General features: G+C 33.4%; 1 protein-coding gene across 3 annotated transcripts in view; it reads right to left on the bottom strand.

Annotated features, from left to right (window-relative positions):
- Positions 1-24,205, bottom strand: part of igf2bp2b (insulin-like growth factor 2 mRNA binding protein 2b) — a 62,766-nt gene extending 38,561 nt beyond the window's left edge. The window contains exons 1-2 of one of the 3 annotated variants that reach the window (XM_056458600.1): positions 23,946-24,205; positions 23,390-23,432 (exon numbers count right to left, since the gene is read on the bottom strand). The gene's annotated coding sequence lies outside the window, so the exon portion shown is untranslated. The remainder of the gene's footprint in view (positions 1-23,389; positions 23,433-23,945) is intronic. The other 2 variants (XM_056458580.1, XM_056458597.1) reach the window with 2 other exon arrangements.
- Positions 24,206-24,564: the final 359 nt, after the last annotated feature.

Raw genomic sequence — 24,564 nt, 5'->3', positions numbered from 1 at the left:
CCCACTTCGTCTCTTAATCACTTAAGCACATAAGCATCCTGAAAGAGTCAGGGCCAAGAAAGCGCACAAGTGCATTTTCCACTTGAACAAAAGAGGTAGAAGAGTGTATTATTATAACTACAACAAATGAATATCTGCTTTATAGACTATGACTATGGATGTGTGTTAAGTCTTTAATCTTGAATACCAACCGTAAATTCAATTTCTAATTAAATTAGCCAAGCACTAGACATAATCTCTCTCAGTGCTTTGGTGCGCGAATGAATTTTGCCTCATCAGCAACTAATGCCTCGCCTTAATCAGATCTACAATATCTGGCCATCTAGACCAGCAAAATCACATCGAGGTCTGATCAGCTCAAAATCTGCTCTAGCAAGTGTATGTCTCCCTAAAGTGAACTGGTCAGTTCTGTAACACTGCCAATTTCAGTCCGAGCTACTACCAGTGGGATCAAAGCTAAGACACTACTGACTCTTTAATACACTGAGTGATCCATGTGAACTTTCACCTCTGCTCATTAGATGGATCTATACTAGTCAAGCCTGAACTTAAATGTTACTTTGAACCAACTGCTTGAAGGTCTTGGCAAGATTTGCTTCACACAACAAAAAAACTGTATGAGTCCTCCTGACGCCACATGATAAATCAAGTTCTGTTCTAAATATCTAGCTACCCACAAATGCATGGTGCATGGGTAAAATCTTTTTTTATTTAATAGTCATATATAAGAATAAGAGTATGCAAAAACATTATTAACACGACAGACAGACAGACAGACAGACAGACAGACAGACAGACAGGCAGACAGGCAAATAAATAAATAAACAGACAAAGTGGCAACAACATTAATGACTTAAACTGCAATTCCTTAAAACTTTCTTCCTCAGACTTTTGAATTCACTTTCAGAACGGAGTATTTAAACCAATCCCCTTCCTATTGAGCTTCTGAACACAATGGCAACCAGGTGCATTTAGACTTGCACTTCAGGCCACTGATAAAAAACCAGGTACATCACACACATAAAGTATATAAGATGTAAATAGGGTGAGTAATTATTTTTATTTTTGAGTGAACTATTTCTTTAAATTTAATACTTTTTTATTGGTTGGTGATTCAACAGCAAAACATAGTAAAACAACTGCAGGTGCTTTCATCGCTTTTGAAAATCTTTATAGTTTTAAAGGGGACCTATTTTTACAATATGTAAAACCAATATGTAATACCCTTTTTACAATATGTAAAACACATCTCTGATGTGTCTAGAGTGTGTATGTGAAGTTTCACCTCAAAATACCACTTTTTAAAACTGCCCCTTCTATGATTTAAGCCCTATTGTGCTGTTTTTGTGACTGTCACTTTAAATTCAAATGAGGTTGTGCTCCATGTCTTCTTTTCAAAATACTCTTTTCTAATAAGGAAGAGATTGTGACTAATAAACGGGGCTATTCCCCTCCAATGACATGTACAAAGCGAGAATGTTAATGAAAGTGTTTATGTGTTTAAGTGCGATTCTAAAAATATAACTAATTAATTGTACCATTAGAAACTGCCTATATTCACACACTGTTACCACACAGTTGTGTTTAAACACCATATGAAGGGATTTTTGCATAATAGGTCCCCTTTTGGTTAAAATATTTTAGTTGAGTTTGGAGGTCTGACCAAAGAAATTTGGACAACCCCTGCTATGTATGGGATAATGTACATCCAGCCAGTTGAAATCGCAAAATAAAGGCAGACAGGCTTATCAGTTTATTGCCACTTTTCCAATCTGTCACATTTAGTAAATGACAGCAGTATACCTCAGTGCTGAGCTTGTGCTGTACACTCAGTGCTAAAATCTCTGCATTTTTTTTAAACTCAAGACAGTCGGAGATTGCTGGACTTGGAGCATTTTTAGAAGAGCGCTGAGGTAGCACTTCAGTTGACGTGCACCAATTCCAGTTGTATGTAGCCACTTTTCCACTATCAAGCAGAACAGCTCTTATTGCTTTACAATAGGGCTGCAACAACGAATCGATTTAATCGATGTGTCACGCGACACGGAGATGTTTGATTATATAAAATTTAGTTGAGCGTAGAGTGGTCAACACACTCTGCCTCTCTCACACACTGAGTTCAGCACCTCATAGACAGGACAGAGCAAACAAAATAAGCGGAGGTACATTAGAGGAAAGATACATGGCGAAGGCAGAGAAATCTGTGCGACCCAAGTCATCCCAGGTGTGGGAGCATTTTACACTAAATAAACAAAAGCAGCATGACATGAAACATTAAAACATAGCTTTGGTGCATTGGCTGGTGCTGAGCCAGAGAAAGACATGTCATATTATCACAATTATGCAGTGTATTTAACCACCCAATGCTTATTTTATGTTTTAGACATGTAAAAACACACAAGTACTAGTAAAACAATACATTTAGAGTTTGTAAAACACAAGAAACTCTATGGAAGTCTAACAATCCATTCAAATATAATTTGCCAATGTGTATTATCCATATCAGATACATGTAGTGAAAGTAACAACAAAGTTCAATCTATTCTTTTCCTAGCTGGCCAGCCACTTGCTTGCCTGCGTGTTCTGCTATTTTGAACGATGCATACGACTGGACGCAAGTAAACATATCTCACGTCATAGATCACGATCAAGATCATTTATATCTCTTTTGAACAACAAAAACCCTCACTTACATGTTTTTGTGAAAAGCAGTAAAAGGGATACATCTATCATACATCGCTATTGTCGCTGCGCTGTGTCACGTGAAAAACATGACGCGTTGCCACGGAAACCTTAAGGGTGAACGTTCTAAAATAATGATCGCCAAATGATCAAACAAAACTCACTCACGGGGCCAGATAGAATCTTTTAAACTCACCAGTGAAAGGGTTATTTACAGTTGTAAAGCAGTGGTGGTATAGTTACTTAGCATTTTACATTGCAAGACTAAAGACACATTTTTATTAGCTCGCCTTTTTTGGATCATATATTTTTCAATCTGTTGTCATGTATAGCTACACTGCAAAAAAAAAAGCTTTTCTTACTTAGTAATTTTGTCTGGTTTCCAGTCCAAATATCTACAAATTCTTAAATCAAGAACAGACAAGAAAAATTGCATGAGAAAATTAAGTGACGCTTAAAAGTTCTGTTTGAGATTATATCTCATTAAGATTATTTTTCTTAACCCATTGGCAAATAATTTAGCTTGTTTTAAGCAAACAATCATTTTATTTTATTTATTTTTCATTTTATTTATCACACCTTATATTTTAAGGTGTGTTTTTTCAAAAAACGACCATTTCTTATGCTATTTCATCTGTCTAGTATGAATCTTGATTCAAGATGTTTTTAGATATTTGGATTGAAAATAGGACAAAACTACTACTAAGTACTTCCAGTGAATATGCTTAAAACACAGTCTTCTTCATTTGTATATTTTTATTCTATTGTTTTTTTTTCCTTTTCCATAATTGTTCCATAACCTTTTGTTATTTTTTTCTTTTACTTTGTTCCATTCTGCTTCCTTTCATTCTGCAACCTTACTTACAAGGTAAAAACTATATATATATATATATATATATATATATATATATATATATATATATATATATATATATATATATATATATATATACATACATACATGCCATATACCCATCATCGAACAGCCCTAATTAAATGTGAAAACTCTTCTTAAGTCCTTGTGAAATTAAAATAATTTTCTTTTATGTTAGTATCAGTATGTTAGTCTTAAAATAATCTAGTGTGCTCCAAAACAGTGACAAAAATCTAGTTTTAAATATACAAACATTAAAAGATTGCAGTTTATCACTTCTTTCTAAATGGATTAACAATTTTTTCACATGACTTCATACTTCGTTTCCTCATCAAATCTTCTGACCAATTAAATGCTCTCTAGCATCCGTCATGTCTTGCCTCTTAAAGATTCTTCCATTTACTTGTAATTTGGTGTGGTTAAGCTCAACCACTTTCACTGCTAAAGCTGTGATAACAACAATGAATCGTTACCTTCATTTTGAGATCTCAAAATTATGGTAATTATAGGCATTAATTGACTTACTTATTATAAGCTAAATAATTAATTAATCAAGCACAAATAAATAAATACATGTGGCTCTTAACGTTACAAAAGGTCAAATTTGTGCACATTTTAATACACTGTATTATGCTGTTGTAGAAGACAATGGCTTTTGGAATAGAGCTACAGACCTGGTGACTTTATTATTATGAGAGAAAAACAAGCAGCCTGGATCTGCTTAAGCTATCACCAGTGTCTGTACACCACTGTAAATTTTAAATCAGCAATCACTGTTAACATGGATTTAATCATAAAACCCGCAGGTGATGCATTCTTATTGAATACAAAAAAAATAAATATAGCATAACTGCCTCTTTTCACATTTTTAGAGGTACACCTGGACATCGCTTTCCACATTAACATTCAGTGTGCAATATTTCAACACAGCAACCTCTCGCTGCCCCCAGTGGCTAATCCATTAGCATTCTGCATAGCTCAGTCAATTATTTATGAGCTGCGCTATGTGTATTAGCATTCAGATGCCCTCTACAGCAGAAATTATTGTTTAAAAGTAAACATCTTTAATTAGCATACTTGACAAAGTAAGTACATGCTATCCATTAGCTACTTCTAAAAGACAGCACTGCAGGATTAGTTGAAGCATACAAATACCAAGTGCTGCATTTCAGTTCTATTTTGAACATTCTTTATTTAAAAAATTTTATTAGGGGCATTCTACCAGAAATGTACCTTATCTGTCCCTAAAGTGAAAGCATAAATACAGTAAATAAAAAGTATTTCATCCCAAAAATTTCATCCCATATATATATATATATATATATATATATATATATATATATATACAATTTTTACCTTTTTTTGTATATATAATACTTTTTTTTTTTTTTTAAGGCAGACAAGCTTAAAAGTCAGGCCCTGTCATATTTTTGTTAATTTTTTCAAGTGAAAATGTACAACTCTGGTAGCATGTCCCATTATTATTCCATAGAAGAAAGAAAGTAATTTAGGCTTGGAGAGACATGGCGGTGAGTAAAATGACAGAATTTTCTTAGGTGACAGTCTAAGGGTTAAAGGGAAGGGCTTCAAAATTTACCCCTAAGAATTGGGACAGCACTACAGCTCCTGCACACGTCATCTTATGTCATCGCGATCTCATGCTTCATATGAGATCAGACGATTACGACTTGTTATTCCAGTTGTGTTATTTTTTGGTTTTTATCTTCAGGAAATCACTGAAGGCATATATTATGTCATCATAACGATCTAATGTGGCAATAAGATCGTAAATGTAGTGTGCATTTACACAGTGGCCATATTCTTCTATGTAAACACACCAAAACAACATTAACATTATAGCAGACACTGTAAAAAGCCCATTTTTTTAAAGCAGGATGGTAAAACACGAACGCGGTTATGAATGTATAAAAACATGTTTGTTTGTTGTAAACATTTGTAATACTGACAAAAAAATACTAATTTGTGGATCTCCTTACAGCTGGGTGCAGCTGTGGCTGGTGTATTCTGGGAAATTTTCTTACCCCTTGGTTTCGAGTGGTCCTGAAAAATCTTCATTTGGAGGGGTACCCCTTGTCCTTAGCCCTACGCCTTCAAGACAAAGAGAATTGGGACACCACTAGCCCTTCACAGGCATGCACAAAACGAGGGGTAGGGGTAAGGGGAAGGGCTAAGGGGTAGAATTGGGATTGGGCCTAAATCTACATCTACAGTATATATTTTGGAACGCCAACATTTCAATCATTCTGAAGCACTGTTTCTCGGTGGTGTTGGTACCTGGGATGCTGAAAGTAATATCTTTGAAAGAGGCTTGTTGAGGTGATTCTTTATAAATTAAAAATTCACAATGAGATGTATTTACAATGTAACTACTTCCAAATCTAAACTCAATGGCGCTTGTTGCCTTTTAGCAAATATGATCAGACACACATCAGATGTACAACTGGATGTGATAAAACTGTGGAATATTATCCCCATTTTTGCATTGATGCATATAACTAAATAATATATATTTTTAAGAAATGCAATAAAATAGGACCATATTATAAAACTGTACTGTTTTATTGTAATAAAGCACTGGATGGAAAGGACTTGATGTTTCTGGTTTTATGAAAAGAACAGGAGAAGTAATGCATTTTAAAATAAAAAAGTGTGCAATGCTAAAAACAGTTATTATTTATATATTTCTCAATACTTTCCTGTTACACCCGATCAGAAAAAAAAAACTCTCTTATTTATCATGTGATCCCAAAATTCATTTCTCTATTGTGGATTCACATTTTAGTAGTCTGTGACACAATGTTTATCATGCCGTGCTACTTGCATGAACCTACACAGATCAGGTGTAACGTTTACACCAATGCAATACAAAATATAGATATTGTTTTCCTTGCTAAAACTGTAGCACAAATGTCAAACTTCCTGTCATTTAAGAAAATGCTGTCATTGTTTAATAACTGCCATGTCTCTTCACACCTCTAAACAAACCAAACATTTAAGATCAGTTGGTTTTCATTACCTCAATACTTGTTGTTTGCTGTTTAGCTACTGTTTGTCACGAGAAACCTTTAAAGTCAGAATTTCACAATACATACATGACTATATATTATGTAATATGATAATAATGTACCTTATTAACCCTCTTGTTGACTTATGGGTCAAACATTTACAGGATTTGTGATGAATGATTGGTTGTTTACATTTGAGACTTGAAATTACATTTTGCTGATTTATTTATAGTCCCTTTCATCCCATAAGACAAACAAATTATACATAATTCAAGACCACCCATGGGGTAATAATAATATATAATATAAAAGGTTCTCAAACAACTAATCTGATGGATTTGTCTTGGTACTGTACAATGTTGCAAAACAACTGACATTATCACATTGACCAAACCTACTTGCTAACAGGTTTAACACTCTAATCTGTTGAAGTACTGTGTTTGTTAGTAAGAATGCACAGTAATTAAAATTCTAGGCCAAAACTGAAAATTCTGAATGCAGTAGGCCAAAAACTGAAGCTGAAAATGATTTGTAATAATTATTTATTACTTTATGACATATTGTAGTTTAGTAAGACTTAAAATTGAACATACTAACTTATTATTAAAAGATTATGTATTGTAGATTATACTGATTTCAAAAAACACAAGCCAACAAAATAACCATATTTTTGACCATAGACTACAAAACTTATCTTAAGTGTCTTATGTAGCATAGGAAGAGTTTTGGCAATAGCCAAAAACTGAGTGTATCGCTTAAAGTTTTGGATTTTTCTTTTATGCCAAAAATCATTAGAATATGCATAAGTTGATAAAATAGAGAGAAATACAATGGTATATTTTAAGTTTTACTATGGCGCTCAAGCTCGCTACCTTTGTGCTTCCTCTTAAAAAAAAAGCAGCCCCAATTAATACTAAAAAAATCACTGTACACTACAATGATACTAAGAAAATTAAATAACATTTTATTTTATTTGTTTATTTATTTATTGGAACACGAAATTAAACAATAGCAGGGTAAATTAGTTGTTAATTGTTAGTTGCAATTGCATTTTCATAAAAGATGAATTACAGCATTAAGATATAGAAAAATGTCACAGTGAAATAGACTAGAAGCCTCGTTGCAAAAAAAATGTAGAAGTAATAAAATGTAATGTAATGTATAATGTAGTCAAAATTTAAATTGTTAATATCAATAATTATCAAAATTTTATTGTTGAAATGTAATTTTGATATTAACAATCTACTTGCCAAGTTACCACCCCATGCAACCAAGTAGATACTGTACTTAGTCTGACCAAGTACAGAGTTGTTGTTTTTTTTAACAGCCAGCAAAGGGAAGACTTAGAGAAATAATATTTTCATAAATAATGATAATATATCAGGTGGTTCATTCCGCTGTGGCGACACCTGATAAAAAGGGACTAAGCCAAAGGAAATGAATGATGAATAATATATCAGGCCAGAATAGAATAGAATAGAATAGCTTACCAGCTTCAAAGGAATGGGCGATATGACAAAAATCTCCTATCACAATATAAGTCTTTTCATATCCTGATAATGATATATTTCACACTATAGTAGCATTTCTGTAAATTAAATCATTAAACCACATGACCACGTGTAAAGGACTATTTATTTTTTATATAAAATAAACTCATTTATATGTGACTATATGTCTCACTTTTTTTAAAACTTCATGGCAAATGTTTGATTATAAACGTAGAAATATAAAATAAATATGAACAACATATCAAACACTTTTCAAAACTAATGATAACAGGTCATCAAGTTAAATCAATTCTTAATAAAAGGCTAAATGTTAACATTGTACTTTCAAGATTGCCACTTTCTCATGATGCTGTTTCTGTCTGCATCCCTGTAATGCTTGTAATATTGCACTGAATACAAATTATGAAAAAGTATTAACATATAAACAATGTATTTTGTGACACTGCAAAACTTTTTATTTTGTCCATGTGATATGTATTGTTATACTGCACAGCCCCCATTTGCTCTAAAATATAAACAACCTTTAAAAGATCCTAATATTTCTGTAGCATAAACAGTAAACAAGATCATGGATTTAAATTCCTTTGAATGCATGAACCTAAAATATATAACTTGAATGCAAAGAGGATTTGGATAAAAGCATCTATAAAAATATATAAACGGGACCTTGGTGTAAACTAACCTGGAACGCATCTCAGTGTTTTTATGAGTAGTGTAAATGCTGGTCTGTATGGATTCACAGTCCAAACTCGTGTAAACCACATTAATAATGCAGGAATGGTTCTGCAGTTTTAAAATAAATTTGACATATATCAACAAGAGCACACAGAGAGGAACAACATCAATACATCAAACAGACCCTAATGAGATGTGCAGAAAGCTACACAGAAAACAACAGCGAGTCAAAGAGGTAACTCTAATCACTGCCCTCTGCCTCGCACTGGAAAAAATATTACCTTAAATCAGTCCTCTGCCTATAAAAATGCCAGGACTAATAAGTGTATTATACAGCATATGAAGCCAAAAACAAAACCAAATCACAAAGATAACAAATTTTACAATGCTTCATTTGGTAACAACCTACTGGGCAGAGACCCCCTTGTGGGTAATAGAATTTCAGCTTTAGCAACTTTAAATGTCATATGCCCCTTCCTCTATGGATGCAATGCCAATTATATCCCACTTGGAAGAGATTCTAGATGTATGTGATGCAAATGAGGTTTAAGGACTCAAGTCCACATCTCAACGCACAAAAGGCATACTTACTAAGCATGCCTGATTTGCATAGGTATGAGTTTCCACGCCCTCATTCTCTCATTCTAAACAGGACATTCTAAAACATGCAATGCTCTCAAAATGACAAGATTGGTTTATTACTACACTATAAGGAAAACAGTCATACTTTTAATTAATAATGTATTAATTTGTTAATAGTGAATAAGTTTTTATTTTGATGAATAGATCAGCATTTTTAAAAATATTTTGTAACATTATAGGAGCCAGATTTACTAAATAAGGCGAATTATCACAACAGAATAATAAAAATGTGGAAATTTTTGCAACCCTGGCTTATTTTGATTATATACCTCTATATACATTTCTGGAGAGAGCAAAATATGTCCCAGGAGCTATGATTTTTTGCAGTTTTTGTTTTCACAAATCCACCAGCGGCCGTTTTCGACTGACTGATTTACTGACTGACCAACCAACAGTGCTCCAGTATATGACCAAACACCGTGCGCTCCAGTATATTGTGCATAGCCTACCCCTTCCCTAAACCCAACCAATAGTGTTTTAACCCTCAATCCAATAGCCATGGCACCTCTCACCCCATCTAGCGTCTCATCCAACCTGACCTCCCGTGATCCCCTAAAATGAGTAAAAATACTCGGAAATCATAGCGACTAGAGTAAATGAGCAAGACAGATCGCGAAAGCCACAGTGGTGTTCTAAGCATTACATTTCTTAAGTTATATGAAAAGATCAGTAAAGATCTCGCGAGTGCAAATCCCTCTGAGAGATCTGCTGTCAATAGTTGGAGACCAGCAAAATATTTGAATGGTCCTGCATGTATTTAGGCCTTTTTAGATATATGACAACTGAAATTTATGTTTTGACAATATTAAAACAATTCACTAAAAGCTGGCTGCAATTATTAGATAAATAAAATTTTATTTTTTAACATGAATATTTAATAATATAAATTTTTGTGATGCACTCATTGCTATAAACAGTAGTTTATAGGCCTTTTTTCCTTTTAGTAAAGAGGTATTAGATTTATAGGTGTGCATTTTAATTGTTTTGCATCAAACATACGCTCCAAACTTTCTTGATTGAGACATGTTGAATTCTTCTTTCATCATTTGTAATGTTTCCAAATTGAATTGTAATTTTTCATAACAATTTTTATATCTGTGTTATATTATTTTCTGTGGCGGTTCATTCCGCTGTGGTAACCCCTGATAAATAAGGGACTAAGCCAGAGTAAAATGAATGGATGAATTATTTTCTGTAAAGCTGCTTCTGGCCATGACATGTTCACACCTAAATAGTTATAAGAGATGTGTTTAAGGGATTAAATGCAGCATCCTTCATTTATTCTTTTAGGTAAGGCAAGATCTCTTAAGGTTCATACTTAGAGGGAAAATGTGCTCATTGCATTATAAAGCTTGAAGCATTAGAATTGGTGCTCAGGGAAACACTGATTACATGGATTAAATGCATTCAAAAACATAAATAGCAATGATCCTAAACTACAAATCTCAGTATGATACCTTTTTCCAACTTGCCACTGATGATCCAGTAATCATGAAGCCTGACAGCATGAAAGAGTTTTAGAAAGTGTTGTCATTAATTTAAAAGTGTTCGACCAACAACTCTTGTTGTCTTTTCCAAGTCACTTAATATTGCCTCTGAACCACAGAAGAGTTCTAGGTCTTCATTACAGATTTACTTCAGAGCAGTCATAGATTATGAACCAGACAGCAAGTTTCCTCCTTCAATGTGAAAAATATAGATTTAAAGTTTTATATCAATCCATTGTGTTCCAGAATTTGTGCTCTGTCAATCCCCACGTCCTGTAGCAATGCATGCATAGCCCATTCTATCAACAGGACACAACGTGGCCAGAGTTTGAGCCAAGTAGCGCTCTACGAGACACGTCATCCTTTAAGCTAAGGGGATTGGGATTATTAGACACAAGCGAGGCTTCTATTGAGTGTGGTTACACCCCACCCCCCCAGCCCCAAACACATGCACACATAACTAAACTCAGCTGACTCCAATCCTCCTGAAGGGGTTAAACAGAGACAATCCTGCACGTACACCATCAAAGATGCACTCACACTTCATGCTTGTTTATGTAGAAGTGATGATGTCTGTATTTGTGTGTCAGTATTCACTGACGCATTTAGAGACTAACAATCAGCTCATGAGGTTTAATAATATCAGTATCGCATATAGATCTAATGTAGCTATCAGATCACTGACTATCACGTGATTCACAAGAGGCTGAAGAAGCATTATCTCCATCACAACCTGATCCTCATCCTCTGACCCACTATGTGTGTGTATGTGTGTGTGTGTGCATATGTGTGAAGAGAGTCACACTGTATGAATTTTGCAGAAACATGGAATTGCCGAATCAGTGATTTTCAAATATTATATGGAATGTCATAGAGTTTGATTAATAGTTGGATTAATAGTACAGATTGATAAATTGCCTAATGTCTGTAAATATTAAAATGCAAGACTTGTTTTGAATGATGCATGTTCTAGTCAGCATATCTCTATGTGAATGAGCGGCACGCTCTAAATACTAACTATACAAGGACATGAACACATGAACTTCACCTTCAGAGCTGCTCTAATGGCACACTTGACAAGAATTTCACTCAGTAAATCTATATTTTACATGAACTGTAGTTCACATAAATCTGTATTGATAATACAGCCTATTCAAATGAAACTTTATTAGCATTGCTCAATCTTTAATGTTTTAATTCAAACAATAAATCTTTAGTGCACACCAATTTTTTATAGAATTGTTCGAATGGGGCAGCACGGTGGCACAGTGGGTAGCATGATCACCTCACAGCAAGAAAGTCGCTAGTTTGAGCCCCGGCTGGGTAAGTTGGCATTTCTGTGTGGAGTTTGCATGTTCTCCCCATGTTCGTGTAGGTTTCCTCCGGGTGCTCCGGTTTCCCCCACAGTCAAAAGACGTGGTCCAGGTGATTTGAATAAGCTAAATTGGCCGTAGTGTATGTGTGTGAATGGAAGAGTGTATGGGTGTTTCCCAGAATTGAGTTGCAGCTGGAAGGGCATCTGCTGCATAAAACATATGCTGGATAACTTGGCAGTTCATTAATTCCGCTGTGGCAACTCCTGATTAATAAAGGGACTGTAAAAGAAAATGAATGAATTGATTAATTGTTCGAATGTAATTGAATTACATATTTGAAATTGAATTAATTTGTTAAAACAGAATTTAGGGAAACATACTATTTCACATTGAATTTATTAAATCAATCAATGTTTCATAAAGTCTTGTAAGAGACAAACCGTCTCACTTTTTCTTTTTCCCAACTGTTTCGGAGTGTATTGCAGGCATCAAAATGAAAAGTGTTAATATTTATAAAATACAATTAATTTGCTTGCTGAATACACTAAAAATACTTTTAGTCATTCATTCATTCATTCATTCATTTCTTTTCGGCTTAGTCCCTTTATTAATCTGGGGTCACCACAGCAGAATAAACTGCAAACTTATCCAGCATATGTTTTACGCAGCGGATGCCCTTCCAGCTGCAACCCATCACTCGGAAACATCCATACATACTGTAACACAGGGAGTGACAGAGACAACTTGGTTCGATTCCACATGCAGGTTTATTCGAATGGTCAGGCAAGCAATGGTCAACACAGGTGCAAACAGATGTATAAAGGCAGTCCAGAATCATAGTCAAAAGTATCAGGCGAGAGGTCGAAAGGCGGCGGCAGACAGGGACAAAAAGACAAAAGGCTAAGGTCAAAACACGGGGAAATAAGACAAGGTTAACACGTTGAATTGTCACTATACAGGACTCTGCAATGGAGGTGTGTGTGCTGCTTAAATAGTGTGTGTAATCAGTCTTTGGCAATGCTCAGGTGGTGTGAGTGTAATCAGTCAAAATGAGGAAGCATGTGTGTGTGTGTGTGTGAACAGAGTGCATGTATGAAAATGTGGTCCATGAATTGCGGATTTGTAGTTCATAAGTGTTTGTGTGTGAGATCCAGCGATCTATGAAGTACGATCGCTGGTAATCGTGACACATACTTATTTACACACATACACTACAGACAATTTTAGCTTACCCAATTCCCCTATACCACATGTTTTTGGACTTGTGGGGGAAATCGGAGCACGCGGAGGAAACCCACTTGAACACAGGGAGAACATGCGAACTCCACACAGAAATGCCAACTGATCCAGCAGGGGCTCGAACCAGCGACCTTCTTGCTGTGAGGCGATTGTGCTACCCACTGCACCATCATGCTGCCCTACTTTATGTGTGCTTTGGACAAATAAATAAAGCAAGAGAAAATCAGCAAAAGATTTTCTGGATTTTTATGGACAAACATTTCTGTTATTCAGGTTGTATTTTATGGTACCATTTCTTTTGCTGTGGCACTGGAGATTCAGAGCATCTAAAAAAACTGGCAGGTAAAAAAGTTTACAGTCAAACTGAAAAAAAAGTTACAGACTAGGGCTTCATACACAGTGCTTAACATATATTGTATAAGTCCACCCCTCACAAATCTATATTTTAAATATATATTTTAATAAGAAGCTATACAATATTATAGTCAACTTATATTGTATATTATATATATATATATATATATATATATATATATATATGTATATTGTCAATTTGTATATTTGCATTCACTACTTACTTCTATTTTTTTAAATATATTTATTATCTGTTCTTTTGTCCTGTCTCTTTAATCATGTTGCACTGTGGAAGCTCTGTCACGAAAACAAATTCCTCGTATGTGTAACATACCTGGCAATAAAGCTTTTTCTGATTCTGATTATAATTGCGCATATACATTACTGTACTATACAGTACTGAAGCCAAATCTGGAGCTTATCTAACAAAATAACTTACGATAACGGTCCAAAACTAGCACACCCAAATGTATATGTTATAAAAAATATATAATAAAAATTTTAAAATAAGGAAAAATCAAGAGAAGCAAAAAAAATGGAACATTTAATTGCAGCGTTTTGCTTGAATTTAATTGTATTATCTTTCAATTTCTATACATCTGTTTAAAAAATCTGTTTTGTTTAAATGCACCAAAATACATTGCCTATATTCAATGAGAAATGGAGAAAAATATTCATTTTCAAAATAGGGTGTACTCAGTTATTCTAAGCACTGTATTGTTTCAGCATTGATATAATGTGTGCACCCACAATAGTCACATTGTGGGATATGCAATGCTGAGTTAAGATTATAGTTGACCAGAAAACAGTTCAGAACATATGAGATTTCTTCGGTCATTTAACCATACTAAAGTAAAAGTTCATTATTTAAGGCCTGAGACTAATTAACATACTTTTGATTAAATTATTTATACAATGAAGACAGTGTTATTTTACATTTGATTCTATAATTTCTATACCTGAATTAGGGCTATGCGATTAATCGAATTGTAATCACAATTTGAAACATTGCAATTTGCAAATAACAAAAGACTGTAATATAAATACATAAATATGACACAAATATGCACCCAAGAACAAGTGCCTGAATGTCCTCATTGAGTGGCAGGCTTGCTAGCCAATTGAATGAGCACACTCTTGTTCTGGCCAATCAACATAGCTGAAACCAGATGCATGTATCACCCACCACTAAAACAAACAAACAGCAGGATGGAGTAATGATGGCATCACACTAGTCAGAGGGCTCATATCAAACTGAATTCTTTCACCAGTTACTAAGTTTAGAATACATTTAGTTCAGATATTATCACTCGTCTGATCTTAAACAGAATAACTGAGTGCTCAGGTGTCACTCTTGGTGACTTGACAACGGAAAGAGACACTGTTTCCGTTCATAACAGTGACGCTCTGTAAACCCTCTTCTCACATCTAATATTGAACAACATTTGAGCAGCATTTAATAGTTTGACATTTAATAATGCATTGTTACAATCAAATTCAGTGTTAACTTTAGTTAATTCACTGTGAGTTTACAAGAGTTAACAATAAACAACTTTATTTTCATCATCTAACAAAAACAAAGGTGAATAAATACTGTAATAAATGTATTAGTTGTTTGTTCATGTTAATAATTCATTAATATTAACTAATACAATACTTACTGTAAACCATTTTTTATACATGAAGCATGTTGTATTCTTTACATTTGAAGTCTTTTGAGAATATTGAGCTGGTTATTCATTTAAATTGCAAATCTGTTTGAAATAGCAATATCGGTCAGTCAAAAATGCAAATTTCTCCCCAAATTACACAGCCCTAACCTGAATACTGTTAGACTCCCCAGATAACCATAAAGCACTGTTCGTTTCACTTTTAGCTTTGCTTTATTCTATTTATCAATGCTAACAAAATATTACAATACCAGATTTTCCAATAGCATACAGCCAAATTACAGACAGGAATAAAGCTTCTCAGTAATAGTTTTTTTACAAAACCACAATGCAGATCCGAACAAGCAGAGAATCAAGAGTGTGTGTGTGAGCTCCTTTAGTATAAGACACACCATAAGCAAATGATTTTCAAGGCATTCAGATGCATTCTACATACTAAAACTCTTCTCCGAATAAAGAAATAGTTTTCTACACTTTCACAAAATCATAGTGGAGTTACAGAATCTTCCAGGACACACTAAAAGAAAAAAAATCTAACATCTACAGTAATATTGGGCATACAATATCAAACATTAAAGCTTTAATATCTTTCACAGGACAATCACATGATCACATTTAATATACTGTACTTACAACATGACAGTGCTAGCCTATTTTATACTCCATTTTTAAATACATAATGTAAACAAAAATAAAAGAAAGCATTTAATTAAATAGATAAAAAGCTACTATCACTTTGGGGAGCCAAAAACAGTATATATGACAAATACAGTCCAATTTGTTACTCGTTGTCCTTGTAACAAGCAAATTGTGGGATGACTGTCTCCACAGCCCTGAAAATTCATGCTTCAACACAGATATTTGACAAAATAAAGTAATGAAAGTGCATTGAATAATGCAATTAGATGAACAAAGTTGTAATTGAATGTTCTGTTCCTAAAAAGTCCTAAGATCTAAAAACAGAAAGAAATCAATGGGGACCGAATGGCTTTTGACAAAATTTTAATTTTTGGGTGAACTGTCAGTATGATACTTCAGTATAAATACAGTTTGGTTCTTTGTGCAGTAAAAATTACAATTTATCTACAGAAAAGTATTTTTTATATATAAATTTCACACACACACACACACACACACGCTGACATCAATGCTGAAACGTTGCACAGAATAATGTAATACAGAAATAAGATTTTTGTGTCCCATAATCTTTGATAAAAAATAATGTTTCCTCCTTCTTGCAGTAATATCTCTTCTCTAACGATGTAAGATTGACCAAAGACTACCCATAAGCATACAATACAGTCAGTTCCCAACGGACACAATCAAATCCTGTCCTACATTCTACTTCAAGACATTTCACTTGAATATACATAACGACATCAAAGAAAAGTCTAGTGCAACTTGTTTTATGTTCATATTAATGATACACATGACTTTACCATTTAAAAAAGATATTTCCTTCAATATATACACATTAATTTGTCATTAACCACTTCTTAACCTTTTAACTGCCTGCTCTACCAAATGCTTGACTGTGATTTGACTGTTTTAAATAATGACTGTTAAATTCATTTACAGAATGATCATTTTAAATAATGGTTTACACACACAGCATTGTTGGTATACAAAACAATCAAGCAAACATAATCCTGTTGCACTACTACACTTGATTTTGGTTTTATTGTAAAAAAAAAAAAATGTAAATGAGAATCTGAAATATTTTATGGCATACTTCAAAAAATTAAAATGATTTAGCATTCAAAACAGTTTTATTTTTAATAAACTGGTCTTACACTTATATTTTCAGATTTTTCACAGTATATGTATTAATTCTGGTACTTTTACCATAAACCAACATATCAACCTCTACCAAATAGTTGATATTTTAGAAATTATGGGATGTGTTGCGTGTGTTAACTAGCGACATTAGGAGTTAAGAAATGCAATCCAAAAATGTTTTTTTGTTTGTGGGGCAGTTAAAGCGTTTAGATGATTTTTAAAAGAATAATAAGTAGAACATTACATCATTGACCGGCGTAAACTTCTGCAATATGAATCAGCTTATACATGTCACCTAACCTGTTGATCAGCCGACACCCACAAGCAAACAGGGAGTGTTCCTCTCTTTTCACTTTCACACCACGTTTGTGTTTCTGCTTCCCAACCTTTCACACAGTTCTTATAGATCACAGTTTTTCCCAGTAAATTCCCTCTCCTGTGAGCTGGTCTCAGTGGGCTATTGTGTTGCTCTAGACTCCACTCACACACTCCATCCTTAACAAAAGCCCGGCCGACCTGCCTATACCTCCACACTCACCAGCTATAGGGTTTCCATAGCAACTCCTGCACCATCCCCAAGTCATCAGTGTTGCTTCAGTCTGGGAATGGGGCAAAGACACTGAACGTGATTAAGGTAATGTGTGTGCATGAGTAATTGATACAGAAACAGACCTTAACCACCTGATGACCATGCTCTATCTATACTATAGGCAAAAAACTGTTACAAGTATTGTTAATTAATGTGGCCAATAAGACGCAATGAGAGAGACAGTGTAAGGATGAATGGAGATGGAGTTATCCATGTAATCTCTTAATACCCCTGCACTGCCCCTACTGGTGTAACCGATCTCTGCAAGTGCAGTTTAATCTTTTTCAAATTAAATGGGATATTAATTGATGATCCTTGAAACGCTTGCTCTTCTGTTGACTACTCACTGGTACAGTAGTAATTTTTATCAAGTAAAAATCTTTTTTTTTTTTGGTTCTAAAAATCTCCACGTTTTGGTTTAGGTTACACAACTTTCTTCAGGGAAAACTTTAATGAGTTTTATAAATTATGTATACAAAAAAATGCTTGGTTGTTTCCACACAAATTTGGATAAAACATAGACACCACCAAATAATTGGGTCATTTATTTCTATTTAACCCAACAGTGGGGTTTGTCTACACTGAAAAAGAATTATGCCTGCAAAATTGTTGCAAACTATTTAAATGTGTTGAATTTAAACAAACAAATTAAATTTAGTAATTTTCAACTTAATTTGTTTGTTTAAATTTAGCCCAAATGAATTCTTTACAACCACTTTAATTTAAAAAAAAAAAATAGTAAATGCAAGGAATCATCTTTGAATTATTTTTTCAGTGTATATTTTACCTATGTGTTGGAATGAAACAGCCCAACATCTATTAGTGCAAGTATAACTGCAATATCGTTATACTGAATCAGCTTAGGTTTGTTTTATTATCCATATGCATCACTTCTAAAAATCATGTTAGAATATGAGCATTAATTACTACATGATAGGCTTTTGATAAACATTTGTACTTCTCTTAATCATCACTGCATCCACTTCCCTTGTATGCTTTGCACTCAATAAAAAAAATAAACGTTCATAATGAAACAATAATAAACAAGTGTTCCTCTCTCTCACTCTCTCAGTTTGAATTTCTGCTTTCCAACCTTCCCACAGTACTTATAGATCACAAATTCCAATGGTAAATTTCTTTTCTTAAGAGCTGGACTGAATAGAATCATATTCTGTTTTTACTCCTCAAGTTTGAGCTCATATAAATTATCTGAGTTATAAAAGAATGATGAGTCTAAATAAAATTTGATCCTTTGCAAACTGTTCCATTTCTTAAAAAACAATAAATAAATAGATATATGATAGTAAATCATTATGTCAGGCTTTACAGCATTAAGACACAATTTCTGGAATTCACAGCATCGTGAAAGGCATTACAGTACATACCTGAGTAAAGTAAGACTAAATGTGAATTTAAAAATCATTGCCTTAAATGTTTGTAAGTAACATTATTCAATAATCCACCATCCTAGAAATGCAAGGAAACACATTGAAACAATTACAAGTACATTTCTGCTTAATATGAAAACACTTTTTTGCTGTTATGCTGTTTGATTTTTGTTACAACATATGTGCCTAAATTGAGATTAGAATTTCCACTGTATGAAAGAAATTTCCTCTGCTAAAGTTTTAAGTGAAAATGTTTTTTTTTTTTTTCAGATTGATACAAAATGTTACAATTAATAAAAATATAAAAGTAAAAGGTAACAAACAGATTCATCACTGTCAGTGCCACCACCACTGTATAATATATTTTTTAGAAACACAGGAAATCTTCTAACTTTGTACTTCACAAAAAAGTTAATTTAAATGCAACATTTTAATTTACAACAAAATCCAAACTATGCAGTGGAGTGAGTCAGTTTAGAAGAATGTAATGAAATCAGAAAGTGCAGAACAGATACATTTCTCACACTGGAAACAATGTGAGTAAAGGATTGATGTTGGAATTTTAGGAATCAAAAGGGGTGTTCAAACGGATATCACACTGCTGAAAACGGCTATTTTTACACAGGCCTAATTAGCAAAAAAAGGAATGCTGTTACAGAGGAAGAAAACATGAATCTGTTATTTCTAATGCCAATAAGGTGCATGAATTGAGAAAACAGAATCTTTGAATGTATAATCTTTAAATGTATAACCAAATACACAAGATCATTGTACATAAACTAAAAACAGTTACTGACCAGCCAGTTTATCATATAAAATAGCGTTTGCCCACACTCATCTGCTGTTCTAATCATGATAGCTACATTCAACATGTGTTCTGTGACAGGATTCCTCTGCATCAGATGACACAGGGTGACAGAACTGAAGTCCTGTTCACAGTGTGGCATCTGATCCGCTCGGCTCTGGTTACACACACACACACACACACACACACACACACACACACACACACACACACACACACACACACACACACACACACGCACGCACACACACACACACATACACAAGCCGGGTGCCTTGGCCCACTTCCACTGACTGTAGTAGCGCTGTCTCCGCACTACCGCATCTATGCAGATTCAATAAAGAAAAGTCTTTCCGAAAATGTACTTCAACAAAAACATGTATAAATAAATAAATAAACTCACTACCTCCTCAAAAAATGTCATTTAAAAGGTTTTAATTCTCAATAAAATAATGATAGTTCAATAAATTGTTTTAATAACTGAGTTATTTCAACATGGTCCAGATAGCAAAACAAAATCAATCTGCTTTTTTTTATTTGAAGATATTAAAAGAGCATAGAATTTTTAAAAGCTTCAATTTACTTTCAGATATGAATTATAAACTAATACACAGAAATACAGTGACCTAAATATAAATCTTATGCTGTCAATGATTGTGCTTGTACAGTTGTAAAATAGAACATATATGCAATAAATTGTAATGTTTTGTTTCTTTATTTTTTAGTTCATTAATTGGCTTTGATGAATTTTATCAAATCATGGATTGATTCTGTAGAACTTTGCTGACACACTCTCAAAAGGTCAATATTACTAAATCACATTAAAACTAAAAAGCACTGATTCAATTTTAACACCCAGCTTAAAAATAAACACAATTTAGTGGAGCAGACATGTTTTCAAATGTTAAACATCTGAATAAAATAAGCATTTAATACAAATGTAATACAAAATGTTCAATTCAATTCAATTCACCTTTATTTGTATAGCGCTTATACTATGTAGATTGTGTCAAAGCAGCGTCACATAAAGGGTCATAGTAAATAGGAACAGTGTAGTTCAGTTTGTAGTGTTTAAAGAAATGTATAATCAAAAGCTGATAGAAAAGTTCTGGCTTTGTGCATTTTTGTGTTATTGCAGAGATTACTTTGCTATTTAACAATTATTACCAATCAACATATTTAATGTATGAATTTAAATATTTATTGTGTCAAATGTATTTTTATAATTATTATAATCATTATTACAATTCTGTAAAGGTTTTAACAATCATTACCAAACAATATATTTAATGCATGAATCAAAATACTTATTGTATCAAATTGATTAATATAATTATGTTTATAAAATGAATTACATCTGATTCTTTTTAAGTTTTCTTTTGGAGTTAAATTGTAACCATTTGCAATAGTTAATTGGTCAACAGAAAGGTTCTTTTCTTCATGTACTTACACTGCAATATAAACTTACTTGAACATTTGAAAACCTAAAATCAAACCAAAACAAAACATATAAACAAACAGAACTTATACCATTTATTTAGTGTTAATTATGAAAGCTATTTATAATATAATTATCATTTAAATACCATCATTTAAAAAGCCAAGTGTCTCTTTAGTGATTTCACAATACTGACAACAAATACTTGTTTATTTTATTAATAAAACATAGAAATACATTTATTTGGGAAATTAGAATCTTTTGCCACAAACACAGCAAAATATTAAAATCTCTGTAGATTTAAATATACAGCAATAAGGTTGTATAATATGTATAATATAGCAACAGTTACAAACAAATTGAAAAATAGCTTAAAAGCAGCCACAAAATGTACAGCAATGATGCCTATTTAAATGACACAATTTTTCAGTTTGTAAATATACAGTATGTGCTTTACAACCATTACAGTGAACTTAATTATGTTCCTAACCAACATCTAACCTCAGAAGGTGCTTTGTATGAAGACAGTGGGAGATCTCACTCTATTATTCAATACAACCAACAACTTAGATAATGTTGTTTTGGTGGACTGAAAAAAAGTCTGTAAAGGTACAAATTAAAATGTGAATCTAACTAATCCCTCTCAAACAGAATGATTGCTTCACTTAAGAACGAATATTTGGCAAGTTTAATGCACAAGTTCTTTGATTCTTATGACATGCTTTCAAACACATTTAGATTAGTCTGTTTATTTGAGTTTTGCATGTTGTGACATCATAAACAGGGTCGTGTTCATCATAAACACTGAAGCAGACCATTCGCACAATATTCATTTGATCTCATTCTACAATTTTATATGGGGTTTCAAGATTTTTAAATGCGCCATTTCATTCCAACCACTTATGAATGCATAGTAAAATCCTTGCTAAAATTATTTCTTTAAAAAAAGCATGAATGTTTCAAAAAGGCAGCAAAGACATTTGTTAAAAACTGTAGGCTGGCCACATAGGGAGAATGTAAAGCTTGTCACGTGGTTCTGTTTTAAGTAGCTGAAACTATGCAGTAACCTTTCTGTTATTCAAACAAGTCTACATGTGTTGGAAACTATCAGATATAATTTACAATAACAATAAAAGTAAAACTTTCAAAGAATATATTGTAAAATTCACTAGATAGAATTTTAATATTGAGAAATTTCCAAGCCTTCACAAAGAAACTGTAGTATATTTTTCTCATACATTTGAACCCAATCTATGAAAATAAGCAGACAACAAGTGAACAAAATAGACTATAATAATAACTGCATTAACAATTAATGTTAAATGATTTAAAAAAAAACATTTGAAACGTACAGCAGATAATCTGCTTCGGCGTTTCAAACAAGACGTAACATTTACAAAAGAGTATACCGTTTAAACATATATTTAAAAAAAACATACTAAATGTATAATGTAGGTAACAGGGACTGTTCCAAAATACGCAAACCACACAACATGGTGTTATGTTCAGACCTGATTCCCTCAAAGCCAGTTGTGTGCGTCCGTGTGTGTGTGTGCTGACACAATGGACAAAAGCACTCGACCTAAACAGGAAGTTTGACTTTGTGTCATTTTAACAACGTTTCAAGCCCTTATTGTCTTTACACACACTTTATTTTCTATATGCAATTACTACGTCATTACACAATAAATTCGTAAAGGCATGCTGTTTTCATCTAAAGAAATAAACAACTAAACAATATTTTTGCGTTGTTTGATCGACTGAGCAAAACAGCAACCGAAAACAACATTACCCGTTACATAATAACAACTTTGGGTATAAACAAGTGAGACTAGGCCCAAACGATCATCCAAACAAGTCTAAAGCAGGCAGGCAGGCAATATTCCAACCAAATATGACAGCAGAAAGATTTACCTCAAGTTTTTAGGAAACCTTGAACACCTTCCTGTGCAATTCCCTGAAACAAATAGTGGAACAGATAACTCAACAGTCTTGAAATGGCAAACCTATAGGCTAACGTTAGATATTTCCAAACGTCAGCTGTCAGCGTTATTTACAATACTGCATCAGAATGGATAAGAATTACACAAATCCTAACAAATGTACAAATTAAAGGCACAGAAAAATGACCTTCCCAGCACTAAACTGTATTATTTTGGAAAACGGGCGCAAAATAAACAAAGGTAGGCTACAAACCTAAACAACTGTTTCCTCCCACTTCTTAATAGACTTTAAACGTTACTTATTCACGAGCCTGTCTACAGCCTGTTGATACTCGAATTTAATCTGAATGCATTTTCATACATAGCCTATCCACATGCACAGACCGAAATGATTCATGCAATCACACACCCCTCACCCCTGAACTATATTATCATCTCTTTTCTTCAACCCCATTCACCCTAATCACAATCCACCTCGTAAAAACATTCTCAGATGTTCAACCAACTGGACAAATGTATAAACATACCGTTTCGTCCCGTGGAGCCTTTCAAATAAATTCAGCAAGATATTACAGAAAATTAATTCTGCGGGAAATCCGTGAAATGCACCACCCGGCGGAAATATCCTAAATGCATCCCATCCTGACAAATAAACCAACTCCCAAGGATGCGAGTAACTGGAAAGCTTGTAGGGAACTTGTTCGGTTATATATTCACGTGGTTTTTAAGATTTTCGCGTCGTTTCGCGGTAGTAAGAGGAGTGGCTGCCGATGTTACATGGACTCTGTCCAATCAGAACTATTGTCCCTCTTCTCCATGGTTTACTTCATTGCTCCTCCTCTATTTTACTAGGGATAAAACCGAAACTGAAATAAATATGAAGTGCTTTGTTTGATAAAACTCTTTGAACAGCACTACCTGTTAACTAATCAGCATTCAATATATATATTTTTACAATATCTATTGAGAGTTTTTTTTCTTCTTTGACAGTGATTGTCACTTTCTGTTATTACAACACTAATTACTACACTGCAAACAACACGATTTTCACAAAAACACAAACATAAAAACAAGCAGGCTAATATAAACATTTATTCAATTTATTCCAATTGATATTACAATGGTTAAGACTAAGATATATATTTT

This window comes from Danio aesculapii, chromosome 1 (assembly GCF_903798145.1).
Source record: "Danio aesculapii chromosome 1, fDanAes4.1, whole genome shotgun sequence".
Taxonomy (NCBI): Eukaryota; Metazoa; Chordata; class Actinopteri; order Cypriniformes; family Danionidae; genus Danio; species Danio aesculapii.
The sequence above is the reverse complement of the archived record's forward strand: the minus strand, read 5'-3'. Positions and strand labels throughout refer to the sequence as shown.